The 10,000-nt window shown below is 35.2% G+C and overlaps 1 long non-coding RNA gene across 1 annotated transcript in view; it reads left to right on the forward strand.

Moving 5' to 3' along the window:
- The first annotated feature begins 1,498 nt into the window (after positions 1-1,498).
- The window catches only part of LOC136832895 (uncharacterized), a 72,928-nt gene continuing 64,426 nt past the window's right edge, over positions 1,499-10,000 (forward strand). The window contains exon 1 of the long non-coding RNA XR_010851354.1: positions 1,499-1,701. This is a non-coding gene — a long non-coding RNA (uncharacterized lncRNA). The remainder of the gene's footprint in view (positions 1,702-10,000) is intronic.

Consider the following 10,000-nt stretch of genomic DNA (forward strand, 5'->3'; position numbering starts at 1 on the left):
CAGTTGTCATCCAAGATCAGCCATGTCTCTACTGTTTTGGTTAATAATGGAACCTATTAACGAAATTGCAGATTTCTAGGAATTTACAATTCTTGGTTCTTATGAATGTTATTCATACAATGAATCATCAAGCGTGATGAACCATAATTCACCTTGATTCAAGTGAGATTTTGAGGCGATAATTCATTAACCGATCAAAGTTTGAAAAATGAGAAGTATTCAGTCTCGTACAAAAATTCCAAGTCACCAAAAAATGTCTTTGCTATGGTATGAAAAGAGTGACATTTCTCCACTAATAACTCATAATGCCTCTAAAAAACAATAGTTCAATACACGCAAGCAGATTCAAACAACCACAAAAACGTAATTGCACGTAAGTAAATATGTAAATATATTGCACATACTGGTAAATTAGTTGTCGACACATATCTTAGTAAGCCACATACTAATTGCAGCATAAAGAGATTATATATTTCATTGTCATGCTGGAGAATTAGCACATGCAGTCTGTAGCACCTTTGTAATACATTATGATAAACTTTCCTAAAACTATAGGTGGGGTCTTTCCCCTGATCATCTAGATAGCTCGAACAACTACTAAAGCCTAGTCAGTACTGTACTGAAGACATTAGCTCAAACGTGCGTTCATGTTATCTTCATGATTATCATTTCTTTCAGCAGGTTTTCCTCTCTCTCTCTCTCTCTCTCTCTCTCTCTCTCTCTCTCTCTCTCTCTCTCTCTCTCTCTGTCCGCATGCATTTGTCTGCAAACATCCGGGTTTGGAGTCTTTTAAATTGGTTATTGTCATTATTATTAGGCAACAGAACCAGCTTTGTTTTTTGTGAGTGGGATTTTAGAATAGAACCGATTGCCTTGAGTACCTAAAAAGGGGACATGGGTCTAGATATGAGGAAAGGAAAATCAATGAAACGCAGTAGGAATGGAAGAACTTCGGCAGAGCCATTTGCTACTTTTATAAGCACTGGAAGCCTTTCTTTTTCAATTTTGCAGGTCATTTCTTATGTCATAATTTGTTACATACTTCCTCACATTCTTTCAATCAAAAAGTCGCATACTATTTTGTGTGATACACGCCGAAGCTACGAACCTGGCTTACCTTGCACATTTTAGTAAAGGTAACTGTGGGTTGGACAGGAATTTATTATGATTGTTTATATCCTACTGCTTTTTTTCATAAGTTTTATATATTCAGTGCCCATGGGGCCAGAAGATTTAGCTTGGGGTAGTTTACATTTGTTACTTTACAATTTATTACCGATAAAAAAACTCATGATTATGTAAAAACGGTCTTAATTTGATGCCTATACTTTTTTCGAGTATCTTTGGATGAGACCCAGAGAGAACTAACGTAGGAAACTATGTTTTACAAGCTGTGTGTTGTTAAAAAATCACTTGGCAGGTAATGATATTACATTAGTTGATATTTACACATGGTCATCCTCAGTCTTATATATATTAATTTTTCTTCTAGCAAAAGTTGGGTGGTTCCTTACTTCAGGACCGAAGGCGACGGTGAACTAACTTTCAAATATGACTAATTTCGGTCGAAAGCGTCTCAGATTCAGCTGTATGATATGGATATTTGACGACAATCCACATGCGAACAGTCGTGACCAGGAATTGCTGGGAACACCTTTGCTGCCGGATTTCCCTGTTTTTTACCATCTCCACCGTCATAAGGTATGGACGTATGAGTTTTGTTTCACTGTTATTTAATGATAAAGATACAGATTTCTTCCAGTTTATCATTTTATTGCACAAGGATTTGCTAATAGCAGAAGTAGTAGGAATAATGGTATATCTTTAGTCAATTGTAGTAACTTTTTTTTTTTATATATTTAACGCCGATCGTCCCCATTTAATTGTGACACTTACCTAATGAAATCAGTTGAGCATTTAAACGACTTAGGAAGAATTAATGTTATCGTGGCACTTCCATAACAAGTGGGATCAAGAGCCTCGCCCAATTAAGGCGACGTGAGGAAGAGGTGAAAAGTGGTCCTTGTCAGATGAATAGGGAGCGGATTACAAACAGCAGAATGTTTTGATTTCTGTCTTAATGAAAATAGAAAGTGTTCCTTAGGGGTTACTTGCCAGTCTTTTTCTCGTTTATAATTATGAAGTCGGGATATATTAGGGCATTAGGTTTTCTTTTCCTCCGGCTTTGTCACAGAAACGATGCCTTTTAGAGAGAGAGAGAGAGAGAGAGAGAGAGAGAGAGAGAGAGAGAGAGAGATCGTAAAATGTTCCAGCCGTCCTTCTCATCAAAACAAAGAATAACAAGAAAAGGAACAGAAGCGGAAAAATAATGTTGAAATATTCTCCCCAGTTAGTATGCGAACACCTGAAAGTGTTCTAGAACCCCACTTGGAGAGAAAAGGAAATAAAAGGAAAAGTGAGAATGCTTTGCATATAATCTCCAAAAAAACAAAATGAAGTTCGAATAGTCTACATGTAATGTGCAAAAAGGATATAAGAATACCAATTATTAGTATAGATGTCTTTCCGAAAATGACACTAGTCAACGATAACATAAATATCCACGAATATAAAAAAATACCAAAAAGAAAAGCATGAAAATGGTAAAAATGTTCGTTACACTGATAAAATAATATAGCATTTTCCTGTGCAAGTGGTCACGATCTTCAGTTGGAAAAATATGACAGAAAGATCTCAAGTATACCAATAAATGCCTTTTCAGAGAGCATTTATGAAAGGAAATTTGGTTTTTAGTGTAGGAATATTTCACTTCATTTCAACACGTGGAAAGCACTTATGGTGGAAAATGCGTATTTCAGTTTAATAGGGTTTTCGTTGTCTTTCCCAGGAATTGAAGGGTAACTAACTTGTAGTTTTATTATATGATCTTAATGCCTAACGCAGTTTTCAAAAGGCTTACTGGAGACCAGTGACCAGTAGAGATTAGTGCTTACAAGATTAGAACCAGAATAGCGTAATATGAGTATTATTGTCAGCTATGCAGCAACAAATGAGCTCCCAAAGAAATAAAAGATGAATTGTATGTAGAAGTGCAGACTGTTATAGATCAGATACAAGAGATAAATCTGGGAATTTGTTTGGTGATATGAATCCAGAAATTGGTAGCAGCAAGCAACTTAAAGAGGATATAAAGGTGAAGGAAGGCCTGGGAGAGACTGCCCACGAAAATAGTATGCAATTTGCTAGTTTTCATACTGCAGAGCTAGTAACTGGAGGCACTTTTTCCTTGGACAATTCTAGACGACAGTCAACGGACCCAAGCACATGGCCATTGATTGAGAGAGAAAAAGAAGACAGATCTTTCCTAGATAGTGACCCTCAAGGGTTTTCGGGGGTCGTCATCTACGACTAATATTTCTTGGGGGTCATTATCTTTATAATATTTAGTCTTTTGTTTATGTTTTTACCGTAATCCCCAACGGGCTTGTACTGAACACGCCGCAAACGTGGATACATACCGGGTTAAAATCCTTGGGGGTCGCTATCTAGGAAAGATCCAAGAAGACTGAAGAAAGTTAGGAAATACAGAGGAACAGATATCGGCTGCGATCACCAACTTGTCATTACTACACTGAAGCTAAAATTAAAATCACCTGTCAGAAATGTTGACAGAGTTTCTAGGTTTAATGCAAGAAGACTTTTTGAAGATGAATATCGAGAGAAGCAGCAGACGATTAGTGAGGATTGGATTACAATCAGGAATAAATATCTATACTGAAAAAGAATGCCCACTTTCTATAGCAATAAGAGGAAAGCATTTGGAAGTGAAGTGCGTATTTTCACCTTTTATTCCAAGAGGTGGAGAGCATTTGGACAAGAAGTGGAGAGCATTTGGACAAGAAGTGGAGAGCATTTGGACAAGAAGTGGAGAGCATTAGGACAAGGAGTGGAGAGCATTAGGACAAGAAGTGGAGAGCATTAGGACAAGAAGTGGAGAGCATTTGGACAAGAAGTGGAGAGCATTAGGACAAGGAGTGGAGAGCATTAGGACAAGAAGTGGAGAGCATTTGGAAGAAACGTCTGCATTTCAGGGTAATGAGCTTTCACTTTCTGTTCCAAGAAATGATAAGTATTTGGAAGTGAAGAATAAACTCCAAGATAAAGAGCGTAGACTTTCAGTTCCAAGAACCGGTAAGCATTCGGAAGTGAAATGTGTATTGCAGTGTTTTGAACTTTCATTTTCTATGCTAAGAAGTGAAAGATATTTGGAAGTGAAGTGTGTACTTCAGGTAATGAGCTATCACTTTCTATGCTAAGAAGAGGGAAGCATTTGGAAGTGAAGTGTGTATTTCAGTGTAAAGAACTTTTAATTTTTATTCCATGATGTGTAAAGCATGTAGAAGTGAAGTGTGTAAGCCAGGGTAATGAGCTTTCACTTTCTATTTTAAAAAGCAGGCAACATTTGGAAGTGAATAGTGTACTTCAGGTAATGATCTATCACTTTCTATTCCAAGAAGTGGAAAGCATTTGGAAGTGAAGAGCATAATTCATGGCAATAAGATTTCACTTTCTATCACAAGAAGTGGCAAGGATTTGGAAGTCAATGTGTATTTCAGTATCATACTGTCCCTTTGTATTCCACGGAATGGAAGGCACTCGGAAGTGAAATGTGTTCACTTTCTATTCAATGAAATGGAAGGCATTTGCAAAGGGAATATGTATTTTATTGTAGTAAACTTTTCATTTTTTATTCCAGGAAGGGTTTTTTTCCCCTGCATGAATATATTTGGTGTTATGAATTATTAAAATACTAAGATTAAGAGAAAAACGTCTTTTGTATTCACTTAAACTAAACGCGTACCTTTTTTGTTTACCAATAGAGCAAGAAAGTATGGTCCACTCCGCTTCCTTTTCTTACTTCGTACATCTATTATTAATTATTTGTAAAAAAATCGTTAAACGGAACCATTTAGTCACAGTTCAGGTCTCCTTGTAATTTGGCACGTGAATGAAAGGAGAATATTGCTCAGAAGGTAAAAATAAAGAAATTGTACCATTCAAGATATCTACAGTTAGTTACTGAAGAATTTCAGCTTAATTTTGAGGTATTTTAGGGGCTCACTCTTATGGGCGGGACCGAATAAAGTCATTGTCCGGTAGAGCGAAAAGGCACCTTGCATGGTGCAATATAGATTGTACTAAACGGTCTTTGTGATGTTCGTTCGGCTTCCAGCTTCATTGCTCTCTGCATTTTACGAAATGCAGAGAGCAGCGAAGCTGGGAGCCGAACGAACATCTGAAGGACCCTTCAGTAAAGTCTACATTACGTCGTGCAAGGTACCTTTTCACTCTACCTGACAACTGACCTTATTCGGTCCCGTAAGTGATCCCCTAAAATATCTTAAAATTAAACTAAAATTCTTCAGTAACTAACTGTATATATCTTGAATGGTCAGACGAACAAACAAACGGGAATAAACAAAACTTCTGTTCAGCTTCTATGGAGGAGGTAATGAAAATGCATTAGGATACGCGCCTTCTGCATTGAACAACCGTCCCTTTCACGACCTTGGTCGAAAAAGATAGGGGAAATCCATTGTCTCCGCCGTATTCATGAAAATAGGATAACCGCCTTTGCAAGCAAGGTAAACCTTCAAGAGATTTGGAGGTAAGTGAAAAGGCTTGCATATTCGTTAAACGCTTTGTAAGCCAACAATAAGCTTTAAAGGATGATTAACACCGTAAGCTAAAAACATCTCTCTAATAATTTTATAAAGAAATGATCAGAGCATAACTGAAACGTAATCATGCTTTCAGAGTTAGTCTTGCAGTGTGTATTGACATTTGTAATATATTTTATTTAAGAAAGATAAAAATATTGTGTTGTTCAGAGAACTAGGATATTTATGCCTTTTAATAAAGAATAAACAATAAAATAATATGCAGAAGTTAAAAATTATTAAAAGATAACGTAACCGACAAATCTGAGGAGCGTTATTAGTCAAAGTATTCATTATAAAGGAAAGTGGGTCGTCTGTTGCTTGGAATTAGTACCACAGAAAGAAGTAAATATCATCAGAACAGGAGACGTTTCATAATATCCTCATAGCAACTGCCCTAGACAGGATATCACAGCTTCCCTAAACACGTGTACTTTCACGCTAACAGAAACGTCACTGCCTTCCCTCAGCAGAACTACTTTCCAAGAGCAGAGACACTATAGGAACCGTCAGTCCAACGGTTTTCATACTGATAGAGGCATCACATCTCCATTAATGCCAGTGGATCACGTGTCTGGGTGACAGTTCCATAAGGGCATAGGAAGCAAATATGATTTTTCAGGGTCACATGAGAATCTCTCTCTCTCTCTCTCTCTCTCTCTCTCTCTCTCTCTCTCTCTCTCTCTCTCTGTCCAGTTTTGAGAGAAGAGAGATATCCCCGTTTTATATCAGTTCCTATTTCTTTGATGTAATGGAAAGCCATAGAGATTGTGGCAGCAAGTAAAAGCAAAGACAAGAGCGATAAAATTCGGCTGTATACAAAAATGGTCGCCTATAAAATTTCACACACTGCCCCTATCGTGGCATCGGTATACTTTTACGACGGGGGTTTGAGGTTGGCACGAGTTGTTTCTTTGGGATTTTTAGAGGTTTGCTCTTTTTGGTTACATCGTCGTTTTCAGCCGATGGTGAAATAGCTTAGCTTTCTGGATTTTAACGCAGAATATTTTCTACCTCCTCAGTCTTTTAGTCTTCCCAGCCGCATTATAATGTGTGTGTATGTATGTATGTATATGTATGTATATATATATTTTTTTATATATATATATATATATATATATATATATATATATATATATATATATATATATATATATATATATATATATATATATATATTATATATATATGGGCGTATATATATATATAATATATGTATTTGATCTCTTTGATACTGACATTTTCATATTTTCTCATTTCGGCTTTCAATCTTTCTTCAAAATTCTGGATAAGGATACACAGTCAGGGTGTGGTTTCGATTTATTTCGCTTGCTACGGTCCGTTTCGCCCGTGTCGCAGGCTTTGTCAAGCAAGAACTAAGTCACAACAACATCCTCCATTCTATTTATAGCTCCAAGAGGACTGCAGTTTGGGAGGGGGAGCGTGGGAAGGATGTTATTACTTTTATTTACAATGCTTAGTTTACTAGGGGTGGTTAATTATTTAATTATTTACATTATTATAGTGTAACTTTTTATATGATATGTTATTACATAGTGTAATATATATATATATATATATATATATATATATATATATATATATATATATATATATATATATATATATATATATATATATATATATATATATATATATATATATATATATATATATATATATATATATATATATATATATATATAAATACATACACATACATAGATATATATTCACCATAAAGACCTTATTATTAAAGGAAAGCAATGCGAAGTGAATTGAGCAGTGTTTAGGAGTATTCGGCGTACTTCTCATGGTAGTTGTTGTGTAGGTACGCGAAGTATGTGTTTTATTGAAGTTTTATTATAAATGGGGTTTATCCACGATTCGGCACTTGAAGGTTTAATGGAGCAGTGACCAGTGTGTTGCTTTATCTCAATAACAGCCTATGAGTATGGGAGTTGTTTATGTTTTAGTGCAGGAAGGTTAATATACTTTGAGGGTATCCTTTTAAATTTAATTAATTAATATATATATATATATATATATATATATATATATATATATATATATATATATATATATATATATATGTATATATATATATATTATATATATATATATATATTATATGTATTTATTTATATATCCATATTATATATATTTGTTTATATATATCCATACATATATATATATATATATATATATATATATATATATATATATATATATATATATATGTGTGTGTGTGTGTGTGTGTGTGTGTGTGTGTGTGTGTGGCAGGCATGGATCCAGGTACAAGTACTTGCACATGTACTTGGAATTACGTTGAAAATTTTGAGTAATTGTACTTGTTCTTCAAATTTTTAAAAGTATTTTCAAGTTCTTTTCGAGTACATTACAGAAATAATTATGCAGGCACATTGGCATAAATATCTAAATTACTGCAAGTGCTTTTACTGTGACTATACAGATTACGATAAGATTTTTGCATAAATTAGTGTAAAGAGTATATAAGTAAGTTATTGAATAATAATAACAATAATAATAATCATAACTTTACATCAGTTATAGCTACTAATACACAGTAGTGATACTGGGCTATTTGGCAGTCTCGTGCCGTAGGTGCCTGGTTTATCTAGCTGAACACCACCACCCATACAGGTATGAGGGTATTTTTAATAAAAAGTTGTGAAGTTTTGTGTTACCATCTCTATAAGTTAGCTTGATATTGTGCTGTACATGTAAAAATTTTGACTTTTATATTGAAATATTGAACAGCATCAGTGTATTGACCTCCATTTTGTTTGAAGATTTTTTGTCATTTGGCTGCTGGCGTGGCTAACTGTATTTTGGCCTATAAATACAAATTTGTTAGAACACGGCTCAAGAAATTGTTTCCCGATCAGTGTTTTAGTCATATGTGAATTAATTTTTCGGTGTTAAAACAAGGCAAATAAATGCGACAAATGACATAACTTGTCCAATAACAAGCTGCAAACTTCAGCTACCCCAATTGATAGCCTTAGAGCAATCACAAATGTTATACGGTGGGGGGATTAAATGTACCATCCAACCGGCTCTCTTGCAGGTTGAGCTTCATACAGTTATTATTTTGTTTATTTTTGCCATTATTGCTTACTAGGGTTATCATTAATTGTGAACTTAGAAAATTACAATTTTCATGTATATTTTCCTAAACTGTAAGTATTACACATTTTTTTTTTTGTAGTGCAAATCTATTGTATGTTTTTAAAATTTGTATTATCAACTAAAATAGGAAACTTCAATAGAATTTTTATCATTACCTTTACTTGTGGGCTGGCCCACTTTTGATCACCTTCACTCACGAAGCTCTATGGGCATCTCTTGACGCCCTGTGGGTAGCTCTTCACCTCCTAGGTGCAGTGGGCTGAGGCTCACGTCACTATCTACAGGCTGAGAAGTACACAGATACTGCTGAAGGGCAGAGCTATATTCGCTTTGGTAAGATCATTTTTGTAATAAATCACCGTAATATGCTTTCTCATTAGATATTTGCTACTGAATTTGAAATAAACATGTGTATAAAAATTTTAGATACCTGTTGAAAAGTACTTGTACTTAAATACATTGTTAAGTACTTGGCACAATAACATCCTCCATTCTATTTATAGCTCCATGAGGACTAAGTACCAAGCAAACCTCCTGTACTTGTACTTGCAAATTTCTTCAGTACTTGTACTTGTCCACAAGTACTGGCACATGTACTTGAACCCATTCCTGATATATAGTGTGTGTGTGTGTGTGTGTGTGAGTCAGGTCAATGAATTAGATTTGACAGCAAAAGTGGCCATAATAAGTGGTGCTATTTGATCACTTAGTGCTGTAGGGCGTTTCACCGCCTTTGTATTATAATACACTTATTGCAAGACTCAGGAGCACCAAGTGGAAGGTTGTTAAACCTTTTCTATGCTGTTAATTGTTCCTGAATTGTAGTAAGAGGCTCGACCTGTTTGCCTTTCAAAGTGCCAATGATTTTGAGTTATTTATAATGTAAGTTAAGGAAAGGGAGCGCCAAGTTGTGGACCCCTTGATAGGAGGAAATGCCTCTAAAAGGCAGATGAATCTCTTTACAGGAGGTTAGTGTAATCACGGTATCACTTAGGCTACGTGGAATGCCGGGCAATGACAGCTTTGCAACCCCATGCCTTGTCTCTGAATGTATAAAAGCAGTAATGTTGGGTAGGAGATAGGATGGGGCAGAGTACTTCAAGTGAAGGATAAAAGACTATTGAAAGGTAAATGCCATCTGAAAATGTTATAAGGAAGGAAAGGAA

Source organism: Macrobrachium rosenbergii, chromosome 50 (assembly GCF_040412425.1).
Source record: "Macrobrachium rosenbergii isolate ZJJX-2024 chromosome 50, ASM4041242v1, whole genome shotgun sequence".
NCBI lineage: Eukaryota > Metazoa > Arthropoda > Malacostraca > Decapoda > Palaemonidae > Macrobrachium > Macrobrachium rosenbergii.